This window comes from Eurosta solidaginis, chromosome 2 (assembly GCF_040869045.1).
Source record: "Eurosta solidaginis isolate ZX-2024a chromosome 2, ASM4086904v1, whole genome shotgun sequence".
NCBI classification, from domain to species: domain Eukaryota; kingdom Metazoa; phylum Arthropoda; class Insecta; order Diptera; family Tephritidae; genus Eurosta; species Eurosta solidaginis.
The window spans coordinates 246,280,678-246,298,972 of NC_090320.1; the positions used below are offsets into that span (position 1 = coordinate 246,280,678).

The following is an 18,295-nucleotide window of genomic DNA, read 5'->3' on the forward strand; positions in this document are numbered from 1 at the left end:
TAACATGTAAGTACATATTACATTACGTAGTATGAATTGGAATAACTTTTGAAAAATACACCCTACTTATAATTTTCTGAATTTGAGTTGTAATTTTCTGAACTTGAAATGAAAATTCTGAACTTGAATTGTAATTTTCTGAACTTGAAATGAAAACTCTGATCATGAATTGTAATTTTCTGAATTTAAATTGTAATTTTCTGAACTTGAATTGGAAATTCTGAACTTGAATTGTAATTTTCTGAAACCGAATTGTAAATTTCTGAACTTAAAATGGAAAAGGTGTACTGTAAAGTTTTACAGCTAAGATCCAGATCTTTTCTTGCTACTATTTCCTTGGCACCGAAACGGACCGAAATTCCCCTATTATCGGTCCCCTTTTCTACAGGTCCGAAAGTGTGGAGATAATAGGCATACTCATAGTCGAAGCTGTTAGCAGTTTTTTGTAGGTGACCTGATTCTCAAATACTATATGGTAAACATGAAATATTATAATCCGAATTGCCGATTTTATATCTAGCTTCTAGCGAACTAGTACTTATTTGATACTTTGGATCTAGTTCCGAACCAGAAATTTGCATCACTAGTTACTGACTTGCCTTCAGGATGGCATCAGCAAGCCAAAAAACCTTCATAATAGCTTCAGTAGCACAAATGGCGTAATGTACATTGGTTTACAGCATTACAAACAACATGTGCGGTATTTTTTTCTCAAACTTGTGGAAATGCGAAACATCAATAGCTACTTCTAGAATTTGTATAGGTAGTATTGCGTTATCAGAATTGTAGAAGACCAAGTTAACTATACAAAAAAAATTACAAACAATTCCAACATTTTATCTTTGCCAAATACTTGCGTTTCTACCATTAGCTACTTTTTTTATTTACCCTCGCCGGAGTCATGTAGGCTAAAATTAAAAAAAAAAAAGAAGTAAGAAACAATAAAAAAAATAAAAATTTAAATAGTATAAGTTAAATTAATGTATCCCTCCTCCCACAACTCACCATTAGGTCAAAAACTTATTTTGGTTCTTATCACATTGACAGCGATGCCATGAATCGTAGCTGAACGGCCTTGTCAATGTCATTTTGCGCTATATCTATCTTTTGTGCTATCTATAAATATATCTATAATATATATTTACATATACATATGTCTGAGTGTGCGTACATTTTTAGTTATACAATTTTTCCACGAGAAGGTCTGAATATATATGTTTCAAATTTTTATTTGCTTTATTTAAAGATTTTGTATTGGTGGGTAATGGCGCAAGTTGACACTGGAAGAATGGGCCATATAAGCGCAATAAGCTAACGCAATTGCGTTTTTCTACCTAAAGTAATCACCGAGTGTGAGTAATTCTATCAATTTTTAGAAATAACCAGGACTCAATTTAATAGTTATTTTCCTTCTTGTATAGTCAAAAAGGTCCGGGTAAACAAATTTTCCTAGGTGAAAGTTTATGGGATCCCGGGGATACCCATAGGATTTTCATGACGTATCATGCATGCTTTTTATTTTTCGTAAAATAAATAAAAGTAAAGTCCGGACTTTTATTTTATAAGTCCGAAAATAAAAGTTATAATTTAAGGACTAATAAAAGTCCGTGAAACGGCCCATCCAAACGAAACGAATTTTATACCAATAGATTGCTGCAAACGTCTAGATTTGAAGTCTTTATGATTATTTGAAAATTTTTGTTACTAATACCAAAAAATTGTCATAGAAAAACTAACCCAGCTTTCATAGTACTACACTTGTAATTTTCCGTAGAAAACTTGCACCTTTTTTTCGCCATAATATTTGATCCAATCGAGATATTGCCTTGAAATTTGATATACCGCTTTCTGTTTCAAGAAGAAGGACTGTGTGTGAAAAAAAATTTGGCTCATTTGGATGAGCTATTCCATAGTTATAGGACCGAACTTTTATTCTGTCCTTAAAAAATAAAAGTCCGGATTTAACTTTTATTTGCGAATTTATAAAATAAAAGTCCAGATTTAATAATTTCTTTCGGACTAAAAAAATTAAAAGTACTGAAAATTTTTTTCTGAAGTATCTTTATTATAAACGGAGTAACAGTTTGGTCCCTGCAGATACATGCCAAAAAATGCTGAATTTACTTCTTTCCGTATAAATATATATCCCTGAGATATATTGCTAAATTTTTAAAACAATCTTTGGCGACCGCTCCAGGCAAACTTCTCACGGTAGATTTGGCTTTCAACAAATAACGGAACGTGGCCTTTCAACTAAACAGAATTTTTAGGATGTGACCGAATTTCCAAAGATGCCTTCAAGAAGACAGTCAATGAAGCGTAATTGAATTTCCCCTAGAAAGGCACTTTTCCAGCTACTAACCCATTAGTCCTCCAAGGTCCCATATGCCAATTCAGTGCATTGCTCCAAAAATTTAATGGTGAGTGGTAATGAAATTTTAGTGCACTGTGCCCCACTATGCTCAAATGCCAGTTAATGGAAATAGTTTGTTCATTGGAAGTCGCCCTGCTGGATAGCCATAGTTCAAGGTGACTTTCACCGATGGCTCCAAACTGCCAATGTATACAGTGGTATCAATCAGCAAAATGTTTCTCAGCGGCCTAAGTGTGCCCCCGTCTGTTACGATGTGAAATAGCTGTGGTACCCTAAACAAACTTAACGTGCAAATTTTGTTTCCTGCACAGACGTCCAATGCTCTTTTCCTCCTTTCAGCTACTGATGTTAGTATTATATGATGTCCACACGCCACACTCTTTTTTTGGTCACTCTTTCGTTCGTAGTTCTGCCTAGAAAATTCTATACAAAATTACACTCAGCGCAATGTCGCACGGAAATGCAGTATTAGACAGAATTTATTTTTGTATTTTCATTATTTGTTCTTCAAAAAATAATAAAATTGTAATAATAATTAAAGGTCTTTTGTTATGTTAAAACTCGTAGTCAAGCTCATTTTACGCTGATCATTTTTTATTATTTCCACTTAGTTGTAGTCAAACTTTATTATACCGTGAAGTTAATTCTTTAACGCTAGTTATAAAAGCCATAGTTAAAGTCTTCTACTTATTTCAAATGCAAATCAGTATAACTAATTGATTGCATTTTTTTGATATTGGAATAAGCTAATCAATAGAACAATGTTTAACACATTGAATATATTTCAATAGTTGACATTTTATAGAACAAATTTTATTATTAGAAATAGTTCATAATATGGATTGATTTTTTTTTTTTTTCAAGATTTAAATTCAGTGACCTTGAGTAATTTGTTCGTAATTCAAGGCGAACCGATTTTTTCAACTTAAACAATTATTAAAAGACCGCTTTTAAATTACCGTTTCGGTTTCTTACAGGGAAAACCTGGTTTGTATGTAAGCTGAAGGGGTTTGTCCGGGAATGAGAAAAACGACCAGGCGGCGTGTTATCGATTTGTTATCGAACTATTAACGGTTCGTAATTGATAACATCCCTTTGTTAAGGGCTTAATATTGGCGTATTATTGACGAACTGTAGACGAGTTATCGATTGGTTATTGAGGGGCTAAAAATTTGTTAACAATATAAACGTTATCGATGAGTAATCGATTATTATGAAAAGGTTCTGTTATCGTTTTTGTTATCGAAAATATATCGATTTGTTTTTTTAACTTTATTTTGTTTTGTTATATTTGCCTATCTGTGGGGACTGTCATGTATATATATATGTATGTATAAATAAATTGTGGGTACCTCTAATTGTTATCGATCATATTAATAAATACTTCCATAGCAATCCGATAAGTTTTCGATAATAAGCAGCCGCTGCCGGCTGATATTTCTTCTTCCTTCTTTATTTCTGTTGCAAAGCTTAACGCCTAAACAATTAATTCGTGTTACATAATATATTTCCTAATTTGAATTCCAAACTAAATCAAGAGCTATAAATACTTCCTGATAGATATTCAAATTGAATATTTACATACTACAACAAAAGCTGTGGATTGAATGAATTAAAATATGCTTAGAGCAATTAAGAAAAGTGCTTTGATTGTAGTATAAATGAATTCAAATTTCATGGAAATATGCGATAAACAGACATAGTTACATATCAGAGAACAGCGTAGATATAAATATTTCCTTTAAAATTGTGTGTTTGAATTCTACTTATGTGCGAGTCATATCACAATCTCTTATGTGGAGTCACGGGGAATCAACTGGCAATTGTGTGATTGTAAGCTTTTGACGTTACACCTGTCTACTTGGAACTCACGGCAGTAAAGCGAACCTTCCGTGGTGGACTAAGACATTTAAGGACCTCAACGATTCTAGTCGGTGGCTTTTCTACAAGACCGACGGCACTAAAAGAAGCTTCCTCATTAGAAATATGAGGTTCGCGAGGTTACTGGACCTTAGGACAAATGGGTGGACGAGGCAACAGAGAGTATAAAAGCAGCGAAAGCTGAGTAATCAGTTTTGATTTAAGCACGCTATTGGTTGTAAGGTATAAGTGTTATTGTGAAGTACTTTCAAAGTAGTCTAATAAAGGCCACTTTGCATTATTGAATATTGGAGTTATTTATTCAACAGTTTAGTAATTCGAACGTTAGCAGAAGGTTTCAAATAAGCGGAATTTCCCTAAAATCGTTACAGTTGGTGTCAGTAGAGGAATTGTTGAATAAATTCCAGATTTGCATAGTACAACAAGGACATGGCAAAGTGGAGTGAATTGAAGATCCAGCAACTGAAGGAGTTGGAGAGCCGTGGATTGAATACAACCGGCAATAAACTCGAACTTCAGGCACGACTACGAGAGGCAATGGAATCAGAAGGATGCAACGTGGAAGAGTATGTCTTTCATCTTGATGGCGATGAGACAACAAAATTGGAGGAGAAAAATGAAACACCGCAGACAGTTACGAGCACAGACTTGAACATGATTTTGGCTGCAATATCTGTACAAACGTCGACAGTAACATCCAAGATGGAAACTCAACTGGAATAACAGAAGACATATATGGCATCCCAACTGGAATCGCAGGAGACACGCATAACATCAAAGATTGAAGCACAAGAAACGCGTATTTCAGAAATGTTGACACAGATTATATCAAGAAAGAACAAGAGGCAATCATAACAGTACAACTCGAAGCGCAAGAGGCGTGTATATCATCAAATCTCGAAGCGCGTATGGACGAGAAAATAACGCAGTTTGAGGAAAAATCGAGGCTGAGGAGGATGCTTTGAGAGGTCGTATACAGGAGTTGTAACTAAATCGGCCAGCTGTTTCAGCAAGCAATACGAAGGTAAAAACTCCATCTTTTGACGCCTCTGTTCCTTTCCAGGTATTTAAGCTTCAATTTGAGTAGGCGTCAGCAGAGAACAACTGGAATGCGGATGATAAAGTTGCTGCACTGTTCGTGGCATTGAAACGGCTTGCAGCTGAAATCTTACAAATTATTCCAGAGTACGAACGGAACAGTTATGGAGCATTGATGGCCGCTCTCGAGAGACGTTACGGAAGTGAACACAGGAAACAGATATACAAAATAGAGTTGCAAAACCGCTCCCAAAAAGCTAATGGGACTTTGCTTGCAATGGATGTTGAAAGGTTGGCTCATTTGGCAAATGCGGACACAAACGTGGAATACACTGAAAGGGTAAAGATTCAGAGCTTTATAAATGGCATACGGGACGTCGAAACAAAACGAAGTACATACTCAAACCCAAAGCCAACATTTGCAGAAACGGTATCACATGCATTGATTCAGGAAACGGCATCGCTTCTGTGTAAGCCAGCATTCAAAGCACGCCGTGTGGAGGTAGAAAGGCCAGACTGGGTGAACACAATTTTGGAAGCACTGAAGGGATCACAACAGAAAAATGCCAGAGTTATGAAATGTTTCAAGTGCGGTAACCCAGGTCACATTGCACGTCATTGCAGCACCGGTCCTGGTAGTTCCAACTTGGCTGGTCGTAAACGTAAAACTGGAGGAGATAAGGAAGAGCGAGTCAGATGTAAAGATCGAGAACTTGCCCCAGCTATTGAATGTCCTGTGATATCTATCTCGCAAATTGGAAGAAAATCGAGTAGTCTTACCGTCAAAGGAAATGTGGTTGGCAAAGAACGTGCACCGACGGTAGATACGGGCGCATCTCATTCTTTAATCCGATCTGATTTGGTCAACAGGAGAGTGAAGCCATTACCTGGAGCAAGATTGCGTACGGTTACTGGCGAGTATAACCAAGTCCTAGGAGGGGGAGGGGGGGGGGGGGGGTATGTGAGGTCTTAATTGGAAAGGTCACGGTTCTACACAAATTCGTTGTGGCGGAGATCGTTAATGAAGTCATATTGGGAGTGGACTTCTTGGTTAACCATGGCATCAGGATCGATACGCAGAAAATGATTATGCAGTATAAGAACAAAGATGTACCACTTAACTACAGTTTTGAGAACGGGTGCAGCAGTAAGCGAGTGCTGGTGGAGGAGACTCTACAAAGACCACGAAAGTCGGAGACAGCAGGCCGGCCAAAGACATGTGGAACGAATGGGCCAAACAAATCAAAACCGAAGGTACCTGCGAGAAAAACACTGGCATTGATAAACCTTAATGGACGCACTAAAACAAAGGAAAGAATTTCACAGAAAGAATGCAAGGGTGGTTTCAGGCCAGGGCGCACCACTGTTGTGAAATGTCAGAACGGTACTGATTATGCAAAGCGAATCTGTCAAGCTCAAGCTCTTCGACGTAGTCCAATGGCCAAACAACAGAGTGTGAGGGAACGGCCCAGGATAATGAGTAGTAGGATGAAACACAGGTACGACAAGAACAATAATTCGGAAGATTTCCTGGAAGGAGATTTGGTGCTGTTATACAACGTTCATCGGCGGAAAGGTGTTCCATCCAAATTTTTGTGCAGTTGGGAAGGCCCGTACAAAGTTGTGAAGAGGATCAGTGATTCCATCTACCGCATACAAACCATTAGGAAACCAAGAAATAGAAGCGTCGTTCAGTTGGAGAGGCTAGAAGCGGTTAGATCGAGAGATTTGTCTGATGGGGACGATCAGACTTAGGTGGAGGGCAGTGTGACGAATATTAGCAGCACTAAGTGATACTCACATCCCTAAGGTTATTAAATAAAGGCACAACACAATAAAGCAAGCTGCCACCCCTGTGTACGTAAACAAATCAATCAACAATTACTCACATACATACAAGGCAACGGAGAGATACGCACAAACACGTGTAATCATCAGCCGAAATAGTACTCACATAAACACACGCATATGGTTACTAACTACAAATATACATGTACATGTATGGCTGGTAACCAAGCATGAAGTTCGCGAAGTTACTAGATCTTAGGAGAAGTGTGTGGACGAGGCAAGAGAGAGTATAAAAGCAGCAAAAGCTGAGTAATCAGTAATCAGTTTTGATTTAAGCACGCTATTGGTTGTGAAGTATAATGTAATGTATTTATTTATTACGGCTTTCCTAAGCCTAACTTAAATCTATTTTACATGTTTATAATTGTCTTCTGGACTATGCAATCTAGAATAGTTACATCTATGTCCTACCTTGGAGTACTATGGATGGGAGACTTCCAGATCATGCGAACAAAGCGTTGTGCTTGTGTAGTATGTAGGCATTTTACGCATGTTAGTAAAGCGCGAAGGCAACATCTGCACGGCGATGCACTGAGTTAATCGAGTGATGCGCCTCAGTATGTGCTTCGGCAACCTTTTTTGTATGCGTACAAGAGCTTGGAAGTCTTGGCGCTACATAGCAATATAGAGTATAGTTTCGCTGCACTTCTATCGATGCTATGGAAGTCCGCCTGTCCAGCACTAAATTGGTAGTGTTCTGCAATAATTGTACAATTTTTGTTTAAATTTATAAGTGTTATTGTGAAGTACTTTCAAAGTAGTCCAATAAATACCATTTTGCATTATTGAATATCGGAGTTATTTGTTCAATAGTTTAGCGATTCGAACGTTAGCAGAAGGTTTCAAATAAGCGGAGTTTCACTAAATTCGTTACAATATGTTATTAGAGCATTCATTCACTTGTGTGAGGGACAGTAAACCTGAGTGCCTCTTATGTGGTGTCACAATTGTCAATTGTGTGATTGTAAGCTTTTGACATTATTGCTGTCTACTTAAAACTCGTGATGGTAGGACGAACCTTCCGTGGTGGGCTAAGACACTCAAAGACCTCAGAGGGTTTTAGTCGGCGGCTTTTTAACAAGTCAAGAGCACTCAAACCAAACTTTCTCATAACACGAAAAAATGGGAGTGTTTTTTCGCCTTAAATATGTTTTTCTTAGTTTAGGGGTGAATTATGTAAAACGCGACAAGTCATTTTCTAGTCGTATGAGGATAAAAATATAAGAGCATTCATTCACTCCCTTGAGTGACAGTAAACCTGAGTGCTTTTGTGAAACTTTTGGCATTATATAGTGGTGAACGTAAGTGTGAGTGACTTGGACGCAAAGTGTCACGGCGTCATACATAATATGGCCATTAGTGTACGAATATTTTTAAAACCAAAAAAAAGTTCAAGTGAATATACATATGTAACTAATCAGCTCAGAAATTATTCGTCTTCAATATATTTTGTTTTTGTAAACTGTGTAAAAAATATAACCACATCATCAGATAACCAAGGTTACGCGTATACCCCGATTGTTTTGAAAAAAAAAATCCTATGGCGAAAAAATGATTCCTATTTTGGAATAAACAATTTTTTAGTTGTGTGTCTATATTTTAAAAAATAAGGAGAGCCAAGCGGGACTGGAACAACTTGATGTTGTTGTTGTAACGATAAAAATAATCCGCGAAGGTTGGCCGATGTTGATGAGACTTTTTCGGATATTCAGATATCCGATACATTTCCGTAACAAGCACCATAAAGGTACTCTCTCGATCATATCGGAAATAATTTGATATGACTATGTTCGATCTTGTAAAGACCTTTAATTTTCCAATAGACACTTTAATCCTGATATGCCAAGTGGTCAGAAATCTGCCACATTTTCTGCTATTTCCGACCTAAGAGGAATGCGACACTTCCCCCTTGGGGAAATAAACCTTGTATGGCACATTTCATTCTTTAAACCCAAAAAGTCTACTGCAGCCGCCTGGCTTCTATTCACGCCAACTGTGTGAGGGATTAAGCTACGTACACAAGTCTTGGAAAATAACCTTTATTTCAAAAACGGAAAAAAACCTTCATGTCTCTCTAAGAAACTGTTGACCAATCAGTCTATCCGCGTTCATTTTATAAAAGCTAATGAGCAAGACTCCTCGAGAGATTCTTCTTCGACGTCTGAACATGCATTTCGTATGGGTAAGTTTACAGAAACGTTCTAAGCAAAGGCATGAAAGCTGACAGAAAAGACTAGTGAGTACGAAGGAAAAGTGAAGTTTGTTGTGTACAGTTATTCGTCTGGAAAACTAATGGTTTTATGTTAACTAGAGTTCGATCAAAGAAGTAAAGCCACAACAGATGTAACTTCACCAGAAACAAATAAAATCATTCTTTTTGAGAAGAGCTTCGTCGGCTTATTATTGCTAACAACCGATACCGACAGTCGATAGCCAATTATTAGCATTGAGTTATCGGTTAGTTATCGCCGAGTCATCGGCTTGTTAGTATCTAATCGCGTTGTTATCCGCGGGTTACAAATGTGCCATCGATTTTATATTGAGGTTTAATCGGTATGTATTTCATAACAAACCAATGAGGCGTCGATAACAACTCCATAAGACGCCGATAAAAAGTTGACAGAGCTCCGATAATAAATCAATTGTTACGCCTATAACAAATTGGTAGAGCTCCGATAAGAAATCGATAACTGTTTGTTAACAAATCGACAACTTTTCGATTACAATCAAACAATAATAAATCAATAATACTTCGAAAACCAATTGGTAACCCTATGATAACAAATCGATAACATTTCGAAACCGAAAATTTTTTATAACATATAAATAAGTTTTCGAAAAAAATCGATAACTTTTCATTAAACATCGAATAACTTCGATAATAAATCGATAAATTTTTGATAACAAACCGTTATCAAACTTTTGCTCTCATACAAATGTACCACGTTTTTTGCGACTACAATCACGCTTACATTCTGTATTTCTCCATACCGTGAGCAAAGATATTCACGCATCAGAAACATTTGGCTTCAATTCACTTTGATAGCATTCACGCACCTCTCTGATGCGTAAAAACATATGTATGTATGATGGTATTCAAATACGAATGTATATTTTTATACTTAGTTGAGCAGAGCTCAAAGGAATAGAGATAGATATCGACTTCCATACATCAAAATCATCAGTATCGAAAAAAAATTTGATTGAGCCATATCCGTCCGTCCGTCCGTCTGTCCGTTAACACGATAACTTGAGTAAATTTTGAGGTATCTTGATGAAATTTGGTATATAGGTTCCTGGGCACTCATCGCACATCGCTACCTAAAATGAACGCTATCGGACCATAACCACGCCCACTTTTTCGATATCGAAAATTTCGAAAAACCGAAAAAGTGCGATAATGAAAGCGATGAAACTTGGTATGTGAGTTGAACTTATGACACAGAATAGAAAATTAGTAAAATGTTGGACAATGGGCATGGCACCGCCCACTTTTAAAAGAAGGTAATTTAAAAGTTTTGCAAGTTGTAATTGGCAGTCGTTGAAGATATCATGATGAAATTTGGCAGGAACGTTATTCTTATTTCTATATGTGTTCTAAATAAAAATTTGCAAAATCGGATAACGAAGGCGCCCACTTTTTAAAAAAAAAATTTTTTAAGTCAAATTTTAACAAAAAATGTAATATCTTTACAGTATATAAGTAAAAAAAAGAAAATTTCAAAATGGGCGTGTCTCCGCCCTTTTTCATTTAATTTGTCTAGGATAATTTTAATGCCATAAGTCGAACAAAAATTTACCAATCCTTGTGAAATTTGGTAGGGGCTTAGATTCTAGGACGATAACTGTTTTCTGTAAAAAAGGGCGAAATCCGCTGAAGCCACGCCCAGTTTTTATACACAGTCGACCGTCTGTCCTTTCGCTCGGCCGTTAACACGATAACTTGAGCAAAAATCGATATATCTTTACTAAACTCAGTTCACGTACTTACCTGAACTCGCTTTATCTTGGTATAAAAAAAGGCAGAAATCCGACTATGTCCACGCCCACTTTTTCGATATCGAAAGTTACGAAAAATGAAAAAAATTCCATAATTCTATACCAAATACGAAAAAAGGGATGAAACATGGTAATTGGATTAGTTTATGATGCAAAATATAACTTTAGAAAAAACCTTTGCAAAATGGGTGTGACACCTACCATATTAAGTAGAAGAAAATGAAAAAGTTCTGCTGAGCGAAATCAAAAGCCCTTGGAATCTTGGCAGGAATATTGTTCGCGGTATTACATATATAAATAAATTAGCGGTACCCGACAGATGATGTTCTGGGTCACCCTGGTCCACATGTTGGTCAATATCTCGAAAACGCCTTCACATATACAACTACCACCACTCCCTTTTAAAATACTCATTAACACCCATATCGTACAAACGCATTCTAGAGTCACCCCTGGTCCACCTTTATGGCGATATCCCTAAATGGCGTCCACCCATAGAACTATGGCCTACTCCCTCTTAAAATACTCTTTAATACCTTCCATTTGATACCCATGTCATACAAACACATTCCAGGGTTACCCTAGGTTCATTTTCCTACATGGTGATTTTCCCTTATTTTGTCTCCATAGCTCTCAGCTGAGTATGTAATGTTCGGTTACACCCGAACTTAGCCTTCCTTACTTGTTTTATATACAAATATACAGCTGATCATATGCTAATCAACAATTTGTTGAAATTTTAGTTGGTGTTGTAGCTAAAGTTATGTGTTGTTGTTGTACAAAATGTTGTAGCAGCAATATGACGCAACAACATTAAATGATGATTTAACATGACAACCGGCAACATTTAACGAACCAAATCTGCCAAAATGTTAAAATATGTGCAATAACATGTTACAGCATAGCAACAACAAAAACAACAACAATTGCTACAAAATACAGGTAAAAATATGTTCATATATTTGTATGAACTGTATGCATTGTACAACAAGCAACATTAGCATAAATAACAGCATAATACGTGCACGGTTCCTGATTTTTGTGATAATATTTTGATGTTGCTGCAATTTTCTCTTGTTGTAGTTGGTGTTGGCGGTGTTGTGTAGTCTATAGAAAGCTGGAAATCTGTAACTTACAAAGCAGTAGCTAATTTACAGCATTTGGGTATTTGCGGTAGCAAATGGAATGAAAGCAGTTAGTACCGGACACCGGTCAAGCAAATAACAACAACAGCAATAACAACAACTCGCAACATCTAAGCAATAGAGCAAACGAAACTGTTGTCATACCAACTAAACTAACAACAAGTTATGCCAATCGGTGTAAAATTAACGTAAATCGTTTCAATATATTAGGGCAAATTTAAGAAATTACAACGAGCAAGAATAATAACAACAACAGTAGCTACGGTTTATAGCTTCCGCAAAATCAAAAATTTACATACATGAAGCATGTGAACAAATGACACGTGCATACGTACATACATACATTCACACATATTCAAGTACTATCATTCATTCATTAATTGACTCTTGTATGGCTAGGGGATTTTGGTTGTTGTGTAACAAGTAATACCAACTGCCCCATGTTTCGCTTTAGCTGGTGCGGATTGGGAGCACCAAAGGAGATCAAGCCTCTTCCAACTCAGTGGACGCCTCTGCCAATCCAGTGGACGCCTATTACTTCCCCTGCTTCCGAATATTTGTGCTGATACAAATACTTTTCTAGCTAGATTGTCTTCATTCATTCAGCGCATCACTAAACGTTCTCTGATATACACCGTTGTCATCACGAGCAAGACCATAAATGTTTCTAAGAACTTACCTCTCTAATATTGGACACCGCTCTTTATTACGGCCCTCCCATCAGGGCAGGTATGATGAGAGACTTATATACCGTGATTTATTTTTTGATCGAATGAGGACCTACTCAGTCCGAAGAAGCCCTTTTGGGAAAAGTTGCTCACCTTTTACATGAAAGGTTGTTATTGTTGTTGACGGAATCATTTCTTACGAAGCTGGTAATGGGCTCAAAATCATTTGACTAAGTGCATTAAATTTTAATATGAACTTATATTTAGACTTAAAAACATAGAAGTAACTCCTTTTCGTCCAGTCTGAAGTTGCTTTAAAATTCTACTTGAGTCTTGTCCAGGACTTGGTGAATAGTGGAGATGAGGTGGATAGTAAGATAGTAGATCTATCACCCATGTCGTGCAGCACTGATGACATCCAATCCGTTAGTAGCGTTCGGCTTTACTGCTACGCGCAGTACGCTAGATAGAACTTCTTAGCCGATTTTAAGCAATTTCGGACCAATTTGCCTTTTTTTAGTATTTGGCTGAACATTTTTAAATTCCAATTAATATGAATGGCCGACAGATATGGGGATAAAGATGGCTACCAATAAGACAGCAATTAGTTCTGAATGTAGCAAAATGATATGAGTGATAGCACGATGAACAAAACTACCACCTTACGCATATATTGGCCACGCTGTATTGGGTAAAGGAGTATTTATTCAAGCGTAGGATAGAGAAGGATCCTCTCTTCCACACTGTCGCACCGAACTGGAAAACCCAGAAGATGTTATGTTTCATTGCTCTCTGGTTCTCTCGGCGAAAGGCTCATTATTCACAAGGTTTTTGGGGAGAAACCTTCCACGAGGTATTAAGTTCCCTTAATGAGCAGACACATGGAATTTTTAACAGCTGTTGCAAGCCGAAAGAAAGCGCAGAGATATGCGCAGCGTATTGGCCTCGTTATCCCCTTCTCTATTTTACAACGGCGGGAATTGTTTACCCTATAAGCTTAGCTCTCTCGGCTACCAGTTCGCCATTATTATTCCTGCAGAAATCAAAGCATATGCAGCTCCACGGGATCACGGCATTCGGCTTCGCGATTTTTTAGCCTAAGTAGGCGTCTCCGACACCTCTTCACGTCACGATTACGCTCCAATGGGCCGCGAATTTCTGCGCGTGTTCACAGCGTGTTCCTACAGGCAGGGTTCCTCTCCCAAGGCATTGTGAGATTTCCAGTCTTACCTCGATTACATCGTCATATCGAACATGTTGCTCCAGACCTTTGGTGTGGTAGATAAGCACGCAACCACCGCACAACGACGGTCGCCGGAAACAATATCTCAAATAACTCCCTGGCAACAATAGAGGAATAACAATACACACTTTTGGCAACATAAAGCCACTCGGTCTTGAAATACCTATCACCAATGTCGTCTTCAGACAAAATTGGAAGGACGTGAACGATAATGCAAATCTTTGAAAGCACCACTCTTAGACTTCTTTCGTAGACTTTCTTTCATATTTACGGTGAGCTTTTGTTAACCCCGATTGTTAAACGCTCCTACTACTTCATTGCTACGTACTTCAGCTTCAGCCTAACAGCTGCGCCTTAGCGACGGACAAGTCTAGTAACCGACAGGCATTTTACTCAAAGTGTGATTGAGAATAAGCTAAAGAAAATTAATAAGCGCTTTAAATATTTTTATTGTTATTCAAATTTGGCTACTTGAGGACAGAACAACAACCCAAAATACACCAAAAATGGACCGCAACAAGTAGCTGTACAAATAAAATGTTGCGGAAAAGCAACAACCGTGACTAAGTTATGCGTTCTTCATTGTTTGTGCACGGTAGCTCCATCCTACCTCCCGCCCACCCGCTTTATAGAGCAACGCAACGCACCATTCAACAACAACCAGTAGCTCAACGAAGCCGCAACAGCATCAACAATAAACCTTACAGTAGCTGAAGTAACTCCAACAACAACAACGTCAATATTTGTGGGTATGTATTGACGTTGAGTAGTTGCAACACATTATAACGGTTCGTTGGCTGAACGATCGCTTGACTGCCTTAACTGAGTGACTAACTTGCTGTTGGACCGTTGGCGGCGCTACCTATTTGTCTACCCCAATCAACGCAACATCACGGATGTCACAAATCACCCAATCTTCAAAAAGCAGGAAATATTTAACATTGCACGGCTGAGGAAACTCGAATAAATGCAAATCTTGACGATTACCTAAATGGCAGTTAAATTTGAGGTCTAAAAAGTGCGAATTTATGCATTAATAGCGTGTGTACGTCTTTGGGTAAAGAAATATGTTGCGTAATAAGAGGAGTTGAGAGAAAATTGAACCGAAATGGAAGGCAGGTAGATGCGTGAGTTTACAAGGTCTCGGTTTTCCTGTTAGATTGCTATCTTCGTTCGAAAAGCTCTGAAATGTGAGTTTTTACTAAGCCTCACACGAACTATTTCACTAAAATATTCCACAATTTATCCACTCACTGAAGTTTAAAGCTGAACGACCCTCCACAGAGCGATCTATTAAATTGCAGTCAAGGCTCACTGCGCAATATATATCCTACATGCGATGTGTCCCCACATGACACCAACCATCTTTTCAATTGTAATATGGAACCTTTGCCTCTAAAACCAACTTCGCTATCGTATACTCCTTTTTAACTGATAGTTTCCTTGAACTCCCGTTAGAGGACTTTGATGACAATTTGTGAGGTGTGGCCACCTATTGAATGGTGCGAAGCACTATTAACACAACAAAACATCATTAACAGATCAACCTTAATTTATACCTTGGCCTGACACCTTAGGAATGGTAGTAACGAATGCACCAGGGTCTTTGAGATGTGGAATGTACAAACTATAACTATCCCAATAACAGTTGATAACTGTAATGACCTTTCGATAATTTTCTTAAGCGAAACTATTTGTACTTAAGTGTAAGTCATACTAAACTATTTGAGAAGATTACGCACTGTTGTTGTAGCGATAAGGATACTCCGCGAAGGTTTTGGGGTGAGTATTATCGATGTTGATGGTATTTTGTCGGATATAGATCCGGTACATTCCGGCCAATAAGGTAGTAGTCCGATCATCTCGGTAATGATTTAATAAAATCACATGGAACCTTCTAGGCCATACAGTCTTCCCACCCTCTAGAGGCATGAGGAACTTGGGATCGCCAGATCAATTGATAATTGTGTTGGAGAAGCTATAAATTACGCTACACAACCCCTCGAAAGAATTGCGCTTGCATTATGTCTGTTTCTCTCATTCTCTTGTTGATCGCTCTTACAGTAAGGGATGTGTGTAGTGGTAACAAAAGTTGTAACTGTTTGATCGATAATTGTATTTTGTAGAACAAATCGAAAAAATATATTGTGAATACACGAAAACCAACAAAACAGCTGTTTTCGTTTACACCTTTGTCTTACTCATAACTGACGCTCGATGTTTCGACTACTTATCGTGAATATAAAGAGAATTTAGCTATCTTAAAGATATGAGACTAACTGAAGATGTAGAAAACGGCTCTTAGTGAAACTCTGATATGCTTCGTATTGCTTAGGTCGGTTGGCTTTGAGCCCAGAGGAAGTGCTTCAACGTTTTTTACGAGGGATTCGCTTCCAATCAGAGTATCACACTATTTACATTCCTTTTATTTATTGTCATACAATAGCCATCCCCAAATTGTCGTATCATCATGGGTTACTAAATGATCTCTCTTAATTTGTCTCTTATCGCTGTCGGTGGTACAATATGTATTGCAAGTATAAACGGTACTTAATATCTACACCCAAACCACGTTTCTTTTCATACCTCTGCTAATCAAGCTGTCAACCTAACGCGTGTCATTAATTGAAAGGTATAAATTTATCTTCTGATTCAGGTTTTTTTTCTACCGAACTGTCACTGGTCAATTTGCATTGTGACACATAAAATGTTGCTGTTTGCATTATTTAAATATTTATTCGAATACAAAATGCATTTTTACATAACAAAAAACCAAAAATGTCACATGCAGGAATGCCGTTAAAAAATATTTGACAACAACACCCACGCACCCACTGACCACACACAAACAAATCGCACAGTGTTGCATAAGCTCACGTACACTGAGCGTCGCACTATGGCGTCACTGCCCAAAAAGTCTTGCAAAAATCAAAAATTTCCTGAAAGCATTCAATAAACGTAATAATGTAGAATTGTAAATGGATTATGAATATACAACTTTTACTAAACAGAAATTTGCAACACTAAGAAAAATTTGTAGTTTTTTGTTAATTTTCGTTGAACTTAAAATTCGTTTGTATGTAAACAGAGCGTAAACTTACTGCTTTCTTGTTTTGTAATGGCTGGTATTTTAATTTCAGATCCAAACAAAAAATAAAATTTGTTTTTTTTTTTGCAAAAATTTCACTACTTTTTTGACACCAAAAATAAAATTTAAAATAAGGTATTCTCTTTGTTAAATATGTATATTTCCCAGTGACAATGGCTATGTCAAGTTGAAATAAAAAATTAACCATTCTTATGATTTAGTAGTAAACTAGCAGGGTACCCAGCGTTGCTCGGGATAGGCAGATACTAATCTAAATAAGAAGGTGTATTTTAACGTATTCCTTCCCGTTACTCAAATTCAAGCAATCAATATATAAGATTTTATTGATCTTCTTCAAAATTGTATCTCCCAATTTTTCTCATTCTTACCCTTTATAAATATCCTTATCTCCCCCTCTTCTTTTTTACACCCTATACCTCTATCCTTCTTTTATCTTAGCTCCCTCATTCCTCTAATTTTTCATTCTTCGCTTTACTTTTCAAATTTTATTTTGTCACGCACAATTCGTACTCAAAGTCTTATAACTTAATCAAAATATTTTAGCCGCACAATTTTTGTCTATCATCGCATATATACAGCTATTTTTACAATAGAATGCTTAAATTTAATAAAAACTTTTAAATTACTAAAGGCAATCGCTTTAACTTTCTGTGAGTTCAATGCTATGACCAAACAAAAGTTCTGCACTTAAGTACGTACATGGCGTATGAGTAACTTTTGCTGACATACAATACTTGTCGCACCACCCAGTGGCGCAGGTAAAATTGAAAAAGAAAATTTAAGTGATGAAGAAATGAAGTATGAAAAACATTCGTCCTTATCGAAGGAACCTATAGCCAAAATTTGGTGATGATTGAAGTGTGGGAAATACGTTTCCATAGGGAACACACACACAGAATTAGATTTTTATATATATACATAGATTTAATTATTCTACGCAAATAAATTCAAATTATTTCTAATTTAATTAAGAGTTTTATAATAATATAA

At 37.1% G+C, this 18,295-nt stretch overlaps 1 protein-coding gene across 10 annotated transcripts in view; it reads left to right on the forward strand.

The window, feature by feature from the left end:
- The window catches only part of spir (spire type actin nucleation factor), a 422,518-nt gene that overhangs the window by 322,971 nt on the left and 81,252 nt on the right, over positions 1-18,295 (forward strand). The window lies entirely within an intron of this gene.